The sequence below is a fragment of the Haliotis rubra genome, unplaced genomic scaffold, assembly GCF_003918875.1.
Source record: "Haliotis rubra isolate DU_JTF1 unplaced genomic scaffold, ASM391887v1 Scf535, whole genome shotgun sequence".
Classification (NCBI taxonomy): domain Eukaryota; kingdom Metazoa; phylum Mollusca; class Gastropoda; order Lepetellida; family Haliotidae; genus Haliotis; species Haliotis rubra.
This window is the reverse complement of record NW_025767230.1, coordinates 528,256-548,145: the sequence shown is the minus strand read 5'-3', so window position 1 is coordinate 548,145 and position 19,890 is coordinate 528,256.

Here is a 19,890-nt window from a genome sequence, read left to right as displayed (position 1 = left end):
GTTAAGAATAGGGACAGCCGTGAAGTGAACAATGTTCTGAAGCAAAAAGATACAAATATGTTTGATTTCACTGCGCATATTTGGTGGGGGATTCTAAAGGCAGACCGCGTGTTAATTCAGGCACATATTAAAAGCTCTGACACAATTGACATTTTTAAAGTCCAGACTTAAAACCTGTTCTCAGTTTATTACTTACAATCTCGGCTGTAAATGCTCTCGTGTAAATTATCTGTACATGGCGCTTTGAGCATGCCCCAGGATGTGGAATAGGCGCACTATAAATATGCATTTATTATTATTATATTATGCCTGATACCCAGCGTTCACACGCACTTGCACCTGAAACCAAGGTGCTCACTACCCTAATATTTTGCTCCAGCCTTTTTCTCCATGTTTACACTTGGTTGGAAAAATACCAATGAAGGCCCGGGTTAGAATATTGAAGTTCAGTAACCCATGCTTGTCGTAAGAGGCCACTAACGGGATCGGGTGGTCAGGCTCGCTGACTTGGTTGACACATGTCATCGGTTCCCCAACTGCGCAGATCGATGCTCATGATGTTGATCACTGGATTGTCTGGTCCAAACTCGAATATTTATAGCTAAGATACATAGCGTTAACTAACATGAACGCTCATGTTAGTGAACGCTATGCATCTTAGTTAGATTATTTACAGACCGCCGCCATATAGCTGGACTATTGCTGAGTGCGGCGTAAATCTAAACTCACTCACTCACTCACTCAGTTGGTTCGTAAACTACTTCCATCATTTGCTAGACTATGCAAAGGGAGATAACTCGTGCCTCGCATTCCTCCTATCTCGCACGAAAGAGTCTCGATCTAAGCTTGGATCGGATCGTAAGATCGGGACCGGCTACAATCGGCCTCAAAATCGGTTAGTGGAACGGGTGTAACTTTTAACTAAGACGATTGTAAAATTGGCGTAACTTGCTAAGATTGATCTTCGATAAGATCGGTTAGTGGAACGGCACCCTGGTTTCAAATTTTCCTTGAACGGTGCATTACGAAACTGTCCAGTAGTTCAGGGAAATCGCAGAGAAATGGGAAAGGGCTACACAAATGTTTCCGTAGCATATCCACGGACTGAAGGGGTGAATAATTACTGTACATCACGACACATCACGATAAGTCATATGACCTAGATATCTAGGTTAACGTTTACCATGTTGCGCAGCATTTATGAAGGGAAGCTACTCTAAAGTCACAATAGTGGAAATATTACCAAGGGAAGTCAATTACGTTTACTTTATCAACATATGAACAAAGCAAAAGACGTATTTCCTGACCTGGATTCAAATCATCCACTTCCACATGGGAGTAGTGTTGTTAATTCTTGAGCTGGATAATCGAGATTATAAGTAATATGTAGATCAAGATAGCTCTCCTCGATTGGATCTTGACCAAACAAATTTTTTATATTATTCATGTGATGAAAGTATTTGTTTGGTATTTTTTCTGTTTAAAATGTTTTGTCCTATCGACTCTGTTTTATAGATATAGGGTATTTATTCACGCATTTATTTTCAGTTGTACCTACTGGTGATGGCGATGTGCGCGTAAATGCATGTTACAATCGCAGAGGAAAAACGAATCGCCACATCATCATGTAGAAACTATTTATTTCAATCAACATGAGTGGGACCAGAGACCATATCTATTATATGGTCTCTGGTGGGACACAAAGTGCAAGACAAAACTGGATGATTTTTTTCAAGTTCTTTCTTGACTGATTTGGAGGTGAATAATTAATTTACCTAAATTGACAAGTGGTACCTGCATGGGGAATATTTGAACTAATTTTCAATACTGTGTTACTATACCATAAAATTGATTTATTGTAGATCAGGTGTACTTATTCTGTACCACTGTAACTGAAGACATTTTTAAGGAGAAAATATTATCAGATTAACATAACAGGATTCACACTACAGCAAACAATTAACCCAAATAAATAACGAACACCTGGAGTGCAGTTAATAAAAAATTATTTTGAAATGGTGTCTTAAAAGTCCAATAACAATAGACACATTCACAATAGCTTCCAACTGTAAAACTGATGAATAACAATAAAATTTTCAGAGGATGCAAATTGAAAATATATTGGGTGCAATATTTATGTTGATAGAAGTATCCTTTTAGATTAGTCTGACATGAATGGCAACAATTACAGTTGGATCAATGCATAATTTATCATAGTTTTCTCCCCTTACACATTATCATAATCTCTTACCTATGAATGATGTTTTTTCTGATTCCCAACTAACTCTTTTCAAACAGGATGAAGTACATTCTTTTTCATCAATTATTAATTAAACAGCAGCAAATGAGTTACATCTACAACTATGCCATTATGAAAGACCTTTCTATTTTTCAGTTAAATCCATCAATGTGTATGGATTACAGCTGTCTCTTTTTCATCCATCATTTAATAACACACAAAAAAGCACCAAACAATTTCATTTACATTCATGTCTGTCAATTTTGTGCTGTTTGGGCAAGGTACTTCACAAATCCTGGGAAGATATTCAACAAAAATGAAAAAGTTCCAGCTAATCAGTGCTAATGTTTGAAATGATGGAATACTGTAAAATGTTCAATCAATTTTATCATCATACATGAATTTACAAACTCCAAACTTTTCAAGTTCAAGTTTTCTGTTCAATTTTGTCAACCTTTTCCTTGAGTTGCCTCCCCTGTTCATGTAAGTTTTGCTGGAGTTGTTCTATGTATAGTTTGGCATGAAATGCACGTGGACCCGGTTTTTGTACATATCTCTTCATCCAATGACCCAATCGATCTCAGACTGTGCAAGTGGATGTTTTTGTCAGACAACCTAATCACATTGTAAATCACCAATTTTATGCATTTGTATTGAGGAATCTGTCTATGTAACTGTCAACAAAATAAACAGAGGGAGGGAGCCAATGACCTGTAACAGCGGCAGTGTTGGGCAATAAAGGTCAATGCACGTGCAGTTCATGATAGTTACCTGTGCACTGTACAGTGATAGACCGTTTGGATCATTCACATTGACTACTTCTAGCTGTCATCATGAAAGCTTATTCAGATGATGCTAAACGTTTAATTAGAAATGTCTTGAAGTTTTTTAAAAAGAGAGCAAACGTAGCAAAACCGATTTATAAGGTGTCGGATTACATGAAACGTACAACTTTTGCTCTTGGCATGAAAAAGAACATCGTGCTAAAAATTGTGAAAAATAAACCAACAACCAATAAACAAAACCTTGTACAAAAAGGTAGGCATCCAAAGTTAGATTCTTTTGACATCAGGGTCATCAGAGATGTCATTCGCCGGCTATTTGCAACATTTAAAGATTTTGACCTACAGAATAATTCTCACTAATGGGTTTTGTGGTTAATGTTGAACAACTCAGAGAAACAAACTCCGTATGATGGTTAACAGTTGGCACCCACCTTACCCTATTCACGACCTGTGACACCTCTTCATACCTGTCACGTGCATAGCTGACCTACATTGACGAACGTTGACCTTTATGACCCAACACTGCCGCTGTTACAGCCCATTGGCTCCCTCCCTCTGCAAGCATTCTGCGTTCTACTGCTGCTTATTTTGTTGACAGTTACATAGACAGATTCTTTAATACAAATGCATAAAATCGGTGATTTACAATGTGATTAGGTTGTCTGACAAAACATCCACTTGCACAGTTTGAGATCGATTGGGTGATTGGATGAAGAGATATGTACAAAAACTGGGTCCACATGCATTTCATGCCAAACTATAGGACTGGGGTCAGTGGCTGCTGTATCACTCTCTGCTTCACTGTAATATAAGCATTGTAAAGCATCACTATTATCTCTTCGACCCACACAAACAATAAATATATCTCTGGAATTACAAATATACATCAAGGAATAGTTACTTCTAACATCATTTCATATTTTAGACAGTATGGGCAATCAATATTTTTATGTAAATAACATATACATATAGGTCAAAGTTCAGTTGTATTAAATTCCTTTAAAACCATGTCAGTTGGCAAAATTAACTTAATACGATCTGACATTCTTACTGTATCTGAGATGGTGACTGTGGTAGATTCCTTATGGAGGTTCCTGAGCTGGTGACATGCTCTTTGACTCTTAATTAGCAGCATCTGAAATAGATATTTAAACACTAAATATATTTCAGTTGAAGGTGTAATTAGATTGTCCAGTAATATGTCCTGTATCCCTGAAGTACTGGTCAGTATACAGTAATTTTGAAAGTAGATACATATTTAAGATTTTAACAGCATGTGTATGTCCTGCATATATATGTACTTGAAATGTTACTTTGATTTGCAGCCCATCTAATTTCACTGATACAGAATATTTGCAAATAAAATTCCCTTGCCATCATGACAAGAGTGTCTACACATGTCCATATGCATAAATTTTTTAATATATTGGACCGTTCATAATTTATGACTAGGGAGTGATGATGATTTTAGGTGCGGTGTTTGTGGGGGTTGGGGTGTCTCCCAGTTTGTTTTGGGAGGCAGGGGAGGGGCCAATTATGTTCATATGAACTAGGGGGTGATCACTGATTTTGAACATGACAATGTGTGTGGGGGTGGGGTGGGGTGGGGTTTGAATGTGTCTCTGTGTGTGTGACATTCACATTGTACATGTGCCCCTAATATTAAAACCTTGCATAGTGAACAGTTTGTACATTACACGGCAGATCTAGACTATGCCATGTGCCGTAATTATTTTGTACTTCCTATGAATCATTTTCCAGGATCTCTCCGTATTTTCGTCAACCACTGCCTTCTTCTGATCTTATTCTTGTGAATATGGTGAAAAGATACCGTAAAATCCTTACGGGCATCACTCCAACGCAAAGGCACACAGCAGTAATCTTTCCTTTCGAGGTCGCCATTTTCAAGGTTGGGTCAACCTATTTAAGCCTCGCTTTCGATTTGACCTCGAGGTCATGCATATTGGCTAAGAATGGTCTATTGGTGACAGAGTCCATTTGTCAGTTTATTTTGAACTGTATGAGGAATTCAGGGATTCATGTAAGGAAGATGGTATTGAATAATACAATTGATTTTATGGGTGAAACATAACCGACATACATGTCACGTGATTTTATAAACACTCTGTAATATGGCCGAAAAATTGACGTTAATTGTGTGTGCGTATTTTCCGAAACATTCTCAGCGATTCCCGGTTCATCGACAATGTTTCAGAACTAGCATTGGTGATTCGATCATACAACAACAAAACTACCGCTGATCACAATGATACGTCTTTTTCTTTTAAGTTCAATTCTCCCAGTAAACTTTGACATTTGAATTAAGACATACTATAAATTACGCAAAACGCAGTGAATGGTGATTTAGTAATGTGTCAAAACTGGCGAGATTTACGAGGCATGTAATTTTCAGTATATTTGATCTACAATGAGCGGATGATATCATAGAAAAACGTACGAATTTCAAACAGAGTTCAAAACTGCAAATTGCATTTATCTTCGTGATGTAATTGGATATGTACTATCGATATCAAAGTGAAGGTGGAAGAGGAGGGACATATCGTACGATTTATGTAGGAATGTTAGTAACAAACGTAGAATGCCGGCACATTCACCGATGGCAAGCTAGATGTGCTGCATATACGTTTTAGTTTTTGTGAAAAAATATACTGTTGGAAAGGCAACCGACTCAGGTTGAATGTTATACAATTTGGTTACATGGTAACACTTTTAGTACAATGAATACGTTTTTTCAAACTGCAACGTCATTACAGTGTAGAACTGACCACATAGCCAGCTGACGGCCAGGCAACAGGTGGATTAAAACAGTAGCCTGCGCATCGAGACACAAGAACCACACCTATACCTGCACCACGTGAAATGGGTCTAATAAGGTCTAACGACGTCATTCGTTTATCGTTCGGGCACCAATGACGTCATTTCGAAGGGACATAAGCCATGGTGTGTTTATTGTGGACATAGAACTTTCGGTAAATATTGAAAATATGAATTGATATAACGCAAATAATAAATTAGTTACTTCTGATATATGTACGCGTTTGGATATAAAACTACTTGATAAACATTTTTTATGATGAAAATGTGCAAGACGAAAAGGTTAATTTTCGTGTACACTTGCCTTTAACCACTAGGCTACCCCACCGCCCCGCGTTAAAAATATATACTGCACGAGTGTCCATTCTGATCGGGAGGTCAGGTTTCCTGACCTGGATAATAACATGGAAACAGGTGCGTAGGTCGATGCTCATAATATTACTCATAATATTGTCCATTATTTCCGGGGCGGTGGGGTAGCCTAGTGGTTAGTTAAAGAGTTCGCTCGTCACGCCGAATACCCAGGTTCGATTCCCCAGGTTCGATTCCCCACCTGGGTACAATGTGTGAAGACCATTTCTGGTGTCCCCCGACATGTTATTCCTGGAATATTGCTAAAAGCGGCGTTAAACTAAACACACTCCTTCACTCCATTACTTCCAAACCGTCGACACACCGATGGAAGATTGCTGAGTGTGTCGAGGAGGTGAAGTAGCCTAATGGCAAAAGCTTTCTCTCGTCACGGCGACAATAATTGCCGGTTCGATTCCCACGTGAGTACAATATGTGTTAAGCCAATTTTTAGTGTCCTCCGCCAAGATATTGGAATGCTATGGAAAACGGCGTAAAACCATACATATTCACTACTAAATGTGGCGTGTATCAGCAAACATTAGCGTAACATAAGTTCAGTTTGTGTATGCATTAGGGCTGCGCAATATAACCGGTTTACCGGTATTTACCGGTTCAGACATGAAAACGATATATATACGTATTGCGATACGCTGATCGAAAACCGGTATTTTGACATGCATTCGCAAAACTTCGTAACACTCGGAAATCTTCGGATATTTCCGTTTTTTTAATTGTTCTTTTCCCTGTTTCATTAGTGCCAAATGTTACTTTCATTTTTATTTTGTCATGATTAAAAGTTTTTATAAAAGGTTAATCAATCAAAGTGATTTTGTTGTGTTTTTGCTTTATAATCAAGCATTAACTCGATTAAAAGTAGTTTTTGTTAAAAAAAAATAATCCTTGCAATATATTGCAATACATGTCGCAATATAAGCTTCCGCATCGCAATATATCGCAATATGAAAATTCTCTGCAATACCCACCCCTAGTATGCATCCAATTATACTTTATGTGACTCGTCACGTAACTTGTAACTTACCTAAGTGACCCCTAAGGTCATCTTACTGATAAGACATAAAGGAGAGGCAGTGTCACTGAAATCCGTGCTCCACAGTAACTTCTAGTGTTGGGAATTGTTTGAAATCTCACAATTGATGATTGCTTCATTACCAACGAACAATCATCGAAAAAAATTGGTTAGCGAGATTTTTCATTTTTTCTAATCCAGGTTGTTATTGCAGATGTGTATAACATGATGCAACTTGCTACTTTAAAGTGATAACTAATATATCTTGAACATAAACTTCCTTGAGTCTTAGAGAAATATTCAGTCATGGCTTTTCAGTTAGTGAAGTGAGTTTTCTAAGAATTAAACACGTTTTCAGGCCCTGACAATTTCCAAGATATGTTCCATTGTCAAGTTTTTCAAAGACTAAAACAGTAGTTCCAAAATCGTTTATGTTCGATTATGAGAAAATGTGATCGATTGCTTGGTCGTTTGGTCACTGCGACCAATCTTCGATTATTTCAATTAATCGGATCACCACTAGTAACCTCACGTCTTTTCTCACGTTTGTTGCCCACCATGAACGTGTGAGGTACCTTCTCAGGTAGAAGGTCACATGTTGCTATAATTTATCATGTTATTGTATCGATACCTACGATAGCAAATAGTGAGGTCTATAAGTACATCCGCTTTCAAGGCCCAGCTAAAGACTGACTTATACAGAGAAGCATTCAATCTGTAACTGTTGCTTGAAGTGCTTTCCTGGGACTATTGTTGGGATTGATGATTGGTTCATTACCACCGATCAATCATCGAAAATAATTGATTAGCGTCATTTATGAAATTTGTTAATGCACATAGAAATAAGGAAAAAACCATGTACTTCATTTGGTTGTTTTTGGCAAATTTTCATATCTTTAAAGGATGACTAGTATGTTAGGAACATAAATTTCCTGGAATCTTTAAGATAAATTCAATCATGACTTGAAACGAGCTTGTAGTGCTTACGAAATATAGCAGACAAAACCAACCATGTGAAAAATATTGTTAATGAAAACAAGTGTTCCAGAATTGTTTGTGTTCGATTATGAGAAATTATGATCGATTGCTTAGTCGTTTTGTCACTACGACCAATCTTAATCGGACCACCACTACCTGGAACTGATGCGCTTTTGAACAGCTTCTGCTGGATTCTAGCGCTCTATATATATGTTTCTATATATATATATATATATATATATATATATCATTTATGTCTACTATGGGAATGAATTATCGTATGAACAGTCTGTAGGAGCGAAACAAAATCCGCCTGTGATTTAACAGGCTGTCGTCACCTAGTTAGACTTCCATGTCATGAGAATGTTTGCTTATGGCGAGTAGGTACGGTATTAATAAACTGTAGGCACCTCCAAGATTACCGTATTAAAAGACTTGTGAACATAACTAAGTCTTTCAAGATTACTTATACTATATTGACTGACTGAAGGGAGACAAAACTAACCTCCAAGATTACCGTGTTAACAGACTCTAGGGAGAAAAATATAGCCACCAAATTGGCCGTGTTAACAGACTGTAGGGAGACACCACGAACCCCCAAGATTACCGTGTTAACAGACTGTAGGGAGACACCACGAACCCCCAAGATTACCGTATTAACACACTGTAGGTAGCTAGACACCTCGAACCTCCAAGATTAGCGTGTTAACAGACTGTAGGTAGCTAGACACCTCGAACCTCCAAGATTACCGTATTAACAGACTGTAGGTAGCTAGACACCTCGAACCCCCAAGATTACCGTATTAACAGACTGTAGGTAGCTAGACACCTCGAACCTCCAAGATTACCGTATTAACAGACTGTAGGTAGCTAGACACCTCGAACCCCCAAGATTAGCGTGTTAACAGACTGTAGGTAGCTAGACACCTCGAACCTCCAAGATTACCGTATTAACAGACTGTAGGTAGCTAGACACCTCGAACCCCCAAGATTTAGCGTGTTAACAGACTGTAGGTAGCTAGACACCTCGAACCTCCAAGATTAGCGTGTTAACAGACTGTAGGTAGCTAGACACCTCGAACCTCCAAGATTACCGTATTAACAGACTGTAGGTAGCTAGACACCTCGAACCCCCAAGATTTAGCGTGTTAACAGACTGTAGGTAGCTAGACACCTCGAACCTCCAAGATTACCGTGTTAACAGACTGTAGGTAGCTAGACACCTCGAACCTCCAAGATTAGCGTGTTAACAGACTGTAGGTAGCTAGACACCTCGAACCTCCAAGATTACCGTGTTAACCAGAAGTCAAGTTTGAGGAAACATGAATCGTGGTCGTATAGCCTGCATTGCCCAATAAAGTATTGTTTGAGATTGAAGTTAGAACTGTTGTTTTTTTTTGGAGAGGGAAAAGTTCCCACAAACGCAACATTGAAATCGAGATGCACGTGCATCATAAATGCATTCAGGCATAAATTGCCGGCTTGAATGGCAATCGTTCACTTGTTTTTTGAACACAGCAGCTATGACTAGGTTAACGAGAGATCAACCACAACAAGCTATTGAACGTCTGCACACTGGTCAACATGCTCGAGTCATTGCTAATGACTTCAGTTGCAGCGTACGAAAGATAGAACGTCTTAGAGTGCGATACAACGCCACCAGCAGCACTGATGACCGTCCACGTAGTGGTCAACCCCGTGTAACAACACGTCGCCAGGACCGTCATATCGTCCATCAACACGTGCAAGACCTATTCGCAAGGGCCAGAGAAACAGCTTGGGTGACCATAGGAAACCACCAGCGACCAGTCAGTGACCTACCATTCGGCGACGTCTCCAAGCCAGGAACCTGTTTTGTCGATGTCCTGCCAGGAGACCCATATTCACCCAACGTCACCGCCGGGAACGTATCCAAGTGGACACAACAGCGGCAAAACTGTCGTGGGGGACAATGGAGAGGGGTTATCTTCTCTGATGAAAGTCGGTACTGCATTTCAGTGGCGTATTATTTAAAAAAAATAGGTTCAAATGTTCCATTGATACTTAAATGTCATTTCCAATATTACGACATTTATTTTGCCTTTCAGTATATATTGTAATTACAGGATATTATTTAGCTGTATAAATGATGAAATAAAGTGTATGTTATTTTACAGCTCTTACCGTAAGCTATGCAAACGTTTCAAAAACCATTAAATGCTATTTACGCTTCACAAAATTATATGAATGTGAGTGGATATTATTATTAGAAATTAGCTGTGCAAACACCAATGCATATTATATACACACACTTGGCACATAGTATAAGAGTAAGTGAATAACAATCTTGTCTACTTCCACAACACCGATCAAACTATGAATGGTAGAATAAATTTCGAAATGAACAATACTGCATTAGCAATTTTAATACGACTGAGTGCCAATTTATATATTCCAATGACAAATTCCGCTTGGTAGAAACTTGAGTTGATTGGCATTATACTGTCATGTTTCAGAAAATGGTCACATTCCATATTGCATTCCAAGTTTTGTATATCCAGGGGAGATAACTCTAGACGAACGATGTGTGTGGAAAGCAAATGGTCAGTGAAAACCGAATGGTTGTTCGAAGGTTAGATTCAAGTGAGTGAAAGAAGAACCCAGAGGTGATCACATGTTTTAGGTTCCATGTCCAGTTTCGAAATGAATCATAATCACCTGTACTTCTAAGCCTGCATTGTTTCATTTCCCGGCACGAGGATTCTCCACAATAACTGGTATATACGGTTGACGAAAAACAGCGCGAGTGAGTGAGTTTTGTCTACGCCGCTTTTTGCAATATTCCAGCAATATCACGGCGGGGGACACCAGAAATGGGCTTCACACATTGTACCAATGTGGGGAATCGAACCCGGGTGTTCGGCGTGACGAGCGACCGCTTTAACCACTTGGTTACCCCACCGCCCCATATCAGCATGAAACCGATCAGATATATCTGACATGTGCACATATCACTTTTGCCTAGCAACCATTGTTTCTGTATTTCGTCGTCTGTGACGTCATTAAACAACTGAACGTGACGTCAATGAACAGGGCTGTCACACTTGCTTACCGTGTTTTACTGCACATATGTACGAGTAAAAAGGATGATAAAGAAATTATTACACTCGCAAGTGTGCCACACGACTTATACGAAACTCGTGCAAAATTGTGCGAGTGAGTGAGTGAGTTTAGTTTTAGCAATATTCCAGCAACATCATCACGGCGGAGGGCACCAGAATTGTACCCATGTGGGGAATCGAGCCCGGGTCTTCGGCGTGACGAGCCAACGCCTTAACCACCAGGCTACCCAACCGCCCCGCTCTCGCTCGGGCAATACAAAATTTCACACTCGTTTCGTAAAAGTCGTATGAAACACTTGCTCATGTAATAATCTCTATTTATTTATGAAAATAAATACACACTGATATTCGTCGCGTTATGTCATTACGTGCTGTTGGAAGTAATCCATAATTCATAAACAACGAAATGATTATTTTTTGTATGTATGTATGTGATAACAATGTACAACTAACCGTGGCTCAGTGGGCGGAATTAATTAATAATAAAAAAGCATTATTGTCAGAGCAATTGAGCAGTTAATTCAGTTACAACGCATCGGTTGTCTGCCTGTGCTTGGTGAATATTTCCTGTATTGTATTACAGGGTGCAGCTGAAGAAACATAGAGACCACAGTTTTGTTATGCAGATAACAAAGAGAGTACTGTTGCAAAGCTGTTCGGACGATGCAAATCAGTCGATTGTGAATGAAATACAGATAATTTATACAGGCATATGTCACCACCACAACTACCATCGTTATCATCATCATCATCATCATCATCATCATCATCATCATCATCATCATCATCATCATCATCATCAGTGTTATCTCTTTTATAATTCCTCTCCAACTCCATTCCAGCAACTCTCTTCTCTCCCAGCCAACCACCAAGACCACTATGGGCGACAGAGCCTTCTCAGCTGCAGCCCAAAATACTCTGGAGTGAGTGAGTGAGTGAGTTTAGTTTTACGCCGCACTCAGCAATATTCCAGCTATATGGCGGCGGTCTGTAAATAATCGAGTCTGGACCAGAGAATCCAGTGATCAACAGCATGAGCATCGATCTGCGCAATTGGTAACCGATGACATGTGTCAACCAAGTCAGCGAGCCTGACCACCCGATCCCGTTAGTCGCCTTTTACGACAAGCATAGTCGCCTTTTATGACAAGAATGGGTTGCTGAAGACCTATTCTACCCCGGATCTTCACGGGTCCCCAATACTCTGGAACAGCCGCCCTATCACTATCAGAGAAATCAACTGTAAAGACTCTTTCAAATAACCCTTAAAAACAATCTGTTCACAATATCATATATGTATGTTATGTCACACATATAATGTAATGTACACACACGCTTTTAGCAATATTCCAGCAATATCACGGCGGAGGACACTAGAAATTGGCTTCACACATTGTACCCATGTGGAGAATCGAACCGGGTCCGCGTGACGAGCGAAGGCTGTAACCACTGAAACATTTACTGCCATGGCAGTCTACTGCAACAGCGCAGCTCGTAATCTATTCTGTCTCTCCATTGAGAAAACGTGTTGAGAGGAGGATGAATATTGTCATGTGGTATATCCGATTGCTAGGGGTGAGTTTGACAGCGGAACAAGTAACCTTTGACTGGATCTTAAGAACCATAAGACCGCTTCCAAATATTAGCTTTGACACCTTTTCAAAATCTTTGACACTAATATTAGTCCTATTCTACTGTATGGTGCAGAATTATGGGGTCAAGAAGTCTATGACACATTAGAGAAGGTACATCTATATACGTGCAAAAGATTTGTAGGAGTAAACTCCAACAGCCCAAATGTTACAGTTTATGGGGAATGTGGGAGATACCCTATGTATATATTTAGTTACATAAAAGTAATAAAATATTGGATAAGATTGCTTAAAATGCCAAGCACCAGATCCCCCAACAAATGTCATAACATGATGATGCTTTACGATGACAGAAGTAAAAATAACTGGACCTCTGGTGTCAGAAAGATACGTCAGTCTTGCGGCTATGATTACATCAGGAGAGAACAAAATGTAACAGCACCAGAGCATTTTATATATGATTTTACACAAAGGCAATAAGATATGTATAAAAGTGGCACTTTTCACTATGTTTACATAATAAGTTAAACCATTACTCGTGTTTTAAATCATTCATTCTCACAGAAAAATATCTTCTAGACATTCATATATGTTAAGAAATCAGAACAGCACTAGCCCGTTTCAGATGTAGTTCCCATGATCTTTTAATAGAAAAGGTAGGCATTTAGGGATACCACGGGAAAAAAACGATTGTGTAAATATTGTATTTATCAGGAGTGTGAAGATGAATATCATTTCTTGCTTGTTTGTCCATTGTATGCAAATATCAGAAAAGAATACATAAAGAAATATTTCTACTTGAACTTTCGAATAGACAAATTCTATACCCTCATGGCATCCCAAAATCAAACAGCCACATAATACCTTGCAATGTATATATGCCATGCCATGAATATGAGATCCTCTGCATTACAGATGTGATATTATTTACTATATATTCATTTATATTGCACCCTCTGCTACTGTGTGTTAAATGTACTATAGGCCTACTGCCTCTTCAGTACTGTAAATAAAAGATTGATTGATTGATTGATTGACAGGATCAGCTGGGAAATGGGCATAGCCGGCTTACTTCCTGGCATCCTCAGTTTGTTCCTAATCTTCAAAGCAGTCATCCACAGACATAGATTGATTCATCGACTCATCATCGATATTCTTCTATTACGCTTTTCATTAAAACAAGGCGAGCAAACGATAATTACGCCGAGATTTTGGAAGAGTAAGCGCTTCGAGCTGTTGCAAGCCCGGGATAAGCGATCACTTTGCTTACTGTGAGCGATCCATGGCTTGCAACGCACATTGGTTCTTCATCAGTGGTTTCTGGGACAAATATACTTCATGTTCTATACATGGTATGGAATGTGTACTACTTGCTAATCTGTCTCACTGTCTCTGAAACCCGTAAAGACCCGGGTTAGAGTTGGTCTTCAGTAATCCATGCTTGTCGTAAGAGGTGGCTAACGGGATCGGGTGATTGACTTCGTTGACACATGTCATCGGTTACCAATTGCGTAGATCGATGCTCATGCTGTTGATTACTGGATTGTCTGGTCCAGATTCGATTATTTACAGACTGCCACCATATAGCTGGAATATTGCTAGTGCGGCGTAAAACTAAACTCACTCACTCGTGAGTAACCATGTGTCCCTTGGACAAACTGTTGTCGGTTGTGCCCATGCAGCGTCTGAAACGCTGGGAAGAGTGTCTTCAAAGTAGAAGACGGAACACGTGTTGATCGTGCAACACTAGTTCCTGACTGTCTCACAGTTCCTGAACCACATTATTTTCCCTTCCGCCCCAGCCCTTTCTGCAATCGCAAAGCCCATCTCAGTGGGGCTCCTTTCAATGAAGATCCCGGGTAGAATAGGTCTTCAGCAACCCATGCTTGCCATAAAAGGCGACTATGCTTGTCGTAAGAGGCGACTAACGGGATCGGGTGGTCAGGCTCGCTGACTTGGTTGACACATGTCATCGGTTCCCAATAGCGCAGATCGATGCTCATGTTGTTGATCACTGGATTGTCTGGTCCAGACTCGATTATTTACAGACCGCCGCCATATAGCTGGAATATTGCTGAGTGCGGCGTAAAACTAAAACTCACTCACTCACTCTCCTTTTCAATTTAAAAGGAATTGGGTTATTTTTTTTCTGTGAAAATTATATATATCTTGGGAGACAAGGCATTAGTCTAGTACAACGCGTGTCTCAGCATGTGTATAAGTGTGTGTTGGGATGTGTTGATCAAGACCCATACGGCGGCTCCAGGAAGTGGAACGTCAAGACCAGGCCCGGAACCCTCCAAAGATGACTCGTGACGACAATGGTCGTCCGGTTCCGTTTGCTGTCATTCACGCCGTCAATATACGGTAACAGACAGACAGGCAGGCAGACATACAGACATTTTATTCAGTAATAGGCCACTGGCCCAAAATACATTCATAAATATGATAAGAAGTTACATGCGTTTTACCAGGGAGACTATATAACGTTGTAGATTATCCCTGGTTTTACATAAAAACATCAGAATCTCTTATTTTCCCAACATTATATAAAAATAGGCACAAATTATTTATAACATTTATGTTTGTTGACTGACTGACTGACTGACTGAATTTGGTTTTACGCCGCTTTAAGCAATAGTCCAGCAACATCAAGGCGGGGGACACCAGAAATGGGCTTCACAAATTGTACCCATGTGGGGATTCGAACCCTGGTCTTCGGCGTGACGACCCAACGCTTTAACCACTAGGATACCCCACCGCCCCTTATGTTTGTTGAAGTCATTATGTTGATATGTGAAATAGGATGTTTACGGTAACAAATACAACAGACCCCAGACACTGCATCGGCCCGAGGGTGAATATATGAGCAGGACGAGGACATGTCACCCACTCCACAGAGAACAATCGGCACACTGAGAGCGTTCAATGCATAGGTCCGGCCAACATCAATTTCACATTATAAAAGCAACATGTGGCTATTAATGCACAGTTCCATTAGAAAGTGGTTAAATGTAACAAACGTTTTATTTGAGATTACACTTTCCCAGTAACATGCAGATTCTAGTACGTTTTGGGTTAAGTCCCATCCGGGATTGAAATCCATACTCTCAGAGTTAGGCACCTAATCGCCAGCACCTGTGGCTATTTAAGAATGCACTGCGATCAAATAGTGGAGGAAAACACTCATGAATTATATATGAATATTTATGTGACATTTCCCATGACAGCTGGGGCGGTGGTGTAGCCTAGTGGGCAAAGCGTTCACTCGTCACGCCGAAGACCCGGGTTCGATTCCCCATTTTGGTGTCCCTCGCCGTGATATTGCTGGAATCATGCTAAAAAAGGCGTAACACCATACCCTCTCTCTCAACAAATCCATTCTAACTTTGACAAACTAGAATATAATTACCGCAAAAAATATCCATATGGATTTTTCGAAAAAGGAAACTGGATCAAGTCTATCAGCGCCATGGACCAACATGGACGTGAAAGTCACGATAACAAACAGAATTAGCTGTAATCGAGGGGATGTTTATCTCCAGAATTGTAACCGTCTTAATCTGGAGATGTTTGGAAATGCAGCTGGATATCTTCCATCTACCAATCCTGCTGCTCCCAATTCCCGTCATCCCTTACACAAACAAGTACATCAAACACACTTTCTGCCTTGATTTTTAAGCCTGCCCTTATCCTGTTAACACCGCCAAGAGCTTTCTAAGCCTTGTATTATTTCTAGAGATAATTTACAACGACTTGCAAACGTCGATCGAGCTGACGACATCTTCGTTCGGAGACAATAAATCTTGAGTCTGACACGCGACGTTTTACGTATTTTTTCTTCGTTTTTGTTTTTTTGTATTCAGATTGATTGATTTCGGCTTGGCGGTTCAACAACTGCTTCCGGGAATTGGCAAGAGAGCTTCTTAATGATCGTTCCCGACCAGATTCCACGGATGACACTTTATCTACAGAAGTACTTTAGAGCTGGTCGATATGGAAGATTCTCACATGGAACACTACATATCAAACACCAGGACTAAAGTCAATAGGACGAGTGGGTTATACCGCATAACCCCACGAACCCGTACTCTGTGGTTTAGCTTGGCAGAGCAGTGTGATATATTATTGAATACACAGCAGATTATTATGCAATTTACTTATCTATTTAAATTCATTCATTCATTCATTCATTCATTCATTCATTCATTCATTCATTCATTCATTCATTCACCCGTGAAGATAAGAGTTAGAATATTGATCTTCAGTAACCCATCCCATGCTAACGGATCGGTGGTCAGGCTCGCTTGACTTGGTTGACACTTGTCATCGGTTCCCAATTGCACAGATTGATGCTCATGCTGTTGATCACTGGATTGTGTGGTCCAGACTCGATTATTTACAGACCGCCGCCATATAACTGGAATATTGCTGAGTGCGGCGTAAAAACTAAACTCACTCACTCACTCACTCACTCACTCACTCACTCACTCACTCACTCACTCACCTACCTCACTCACTCATTCACTCACTCACTGACTCATTTGTTTTTATTCGTACTGCGACCTGGATACTTAAGCATTTACAATATAAAACTGCGACCTGGATACTTCGTCCGTCCGTACAGCAACACTTTGAGGGTTATATTACCCTGGTTTTAGTCAGCAACATAAATTGGTAGCCTGCAGCTTCGTTTCATCATCGATTGTAGTACGCTTCATTACAGCAATATCCCGGGGGGCAGTAACCTGCAACTATACTGCTTTACCATGGCGGCCTTGCGCCGGCATCATCAGATCAAGTCAGTCTGTAGTGATTATTACAGCTATACCACGTCATATTGTACTCATCAATATCACAGCTACATCGCGTCATCAGCTATAGTCAGCAATACTACAGCTAGTCACCAATACATATTGTACTCAGATTGTACTCAGCAATATCACTGCTACATCACGTCATCCTATAGTCAGCAATACTACAGCTATACCACGTCAGATTGTACTCAGCAATATCACTGCTACATCACGTCATCCTATAGTCAGCAATACTACAGCTATACCACGTCAGATTGTACTCAGCAATATCACTGCTACATCAATACTACGTCATCCTATTAGTCAGCAATACTACAGCTACATACGTCCATAGTCAGCATTGTACAGCTCACCACGTCAATATCACTGCAACATCACGTCATCCGTCATATAGTCAGCAATACTACAGCTATACCACGTCATATTGTACTCAGCAATATCACTGCTACATCACGTCATCCTATAGTCAGCAATACTACAGCTATACCACGTCATATTGTACTCAGCAATATCACTGCTACATCACGTCATCCTATAGTCAGCAATACTACAGCTATACCACGTCAGATTGTACTCAGTAACATCACTGCTACATCGCGTCATCCTATAGTCAGCAATACTACAGCTATACCACGTCATATTGTACTCAGCAATATCACTGCTACATCGCGTCATCCTATAGTCAGCAATACTACAGCTATACCACGTCATATTGTCAGCAATATCACTGCTACATCGCGTCATCCTATATCGTCAGCAATACTACAGCTATGCCATCGTCAGATTGTACTCAGTAACATCACTGCTACATCACGTCATCCTATAGTCAGCAATACTACAGCTATACCACGTCAGATTGTACTCAGCAATATCACTGCTACATCGCGTCATCCTATAGTCAGCAATACTACAGCTATACCACGTCAGATTGTACTCAGCAATATCACTGCTACATCACGTCATCCTATAGTCAGCAATACTACAGCTATACCACGTCAGATTGTAACATCTGCTAGCAATATCACTATGTCAGCATCTACAGCGTCATCAGCAATATCACTGCTAGTCATCCTATAGTCAGCAATACTACAGCTATACCACGTCAGATTGTACTCAGCAATATCACTGCTACATCGCGTCATCCTATAGTCAGCAATACTACAGCTATACCACGTCAGATTGTACTCAGTAACATCACTGCTACATCGCGTCATCCTATAGTCAGCAATACTACAGCTATACCACGTCAGATTGTACTCAGCATCACTGCTACATCGCGTCATCCTATAGTCAGCAATATACAGTCACGTCAGATTGTACTCATCAATATCACTGCTACATCGCGTCATCCTATAGTCAGCAATACTACAGCTGTACCACGTCAGATTGTCAGTAACATCAGTACAACATCACTATTCAGTAACATACTGCTACATCGCGTCATCCTATAGTCGTCATCTATACCACGTCAGATTGTACTCAGTAACATCACTGCTACATCACGTCATCCTATAGTCAGCAATACTACAGCTGTACCACGTCAGATTCAGTGCTACATCAAAGCAGCCATACCATGTCATATTGTAGTAAGCAGTAGTAAAACTCCGTCACATTAGCCTATTATCAGCAATATCATTGCAGCATCAGCGAATCTTTTGTCAGCAAGATCGCAGCTGCATCACGGCGAACAAATGCAATCTAACCAGTCTGAGATCTGCTGCGGTGTGTTACAGTGCTCTGTGACTTGTAATCATCTGAGTCACGTGACGCACCTTGTGATCAGCATGGCTGACATACGTCATGATTTAGTAGCCAGATTGAGGCGTTGCCTACGTGAAAAGTGCACGTATAACATTCTGATGGCAGCCTGGGAATTTACAGCCAACGAAACAGACTAGGGCTGTCACGAATACAACACGACCTTCAATGGTCCAGTGATAGACTATTCCAATATCTCTTTGCTTTGTTGCCCGAAGGGGGCGGTGGGGTAGCCTAGTGGTTAAAGCATTGGCTCGTCACGCCGAAGACCCGGGTTCGATTCCCCACATGCGTACAATGTGTGAAGCCCATTTCTGGTGTCCCCCGCCGTGATATTGCTGGGATATTGCTAAAAGCGGCGTAAAACTAAACTCAGTCAGTCAGCTGTTGCCCGAAACCGAAGC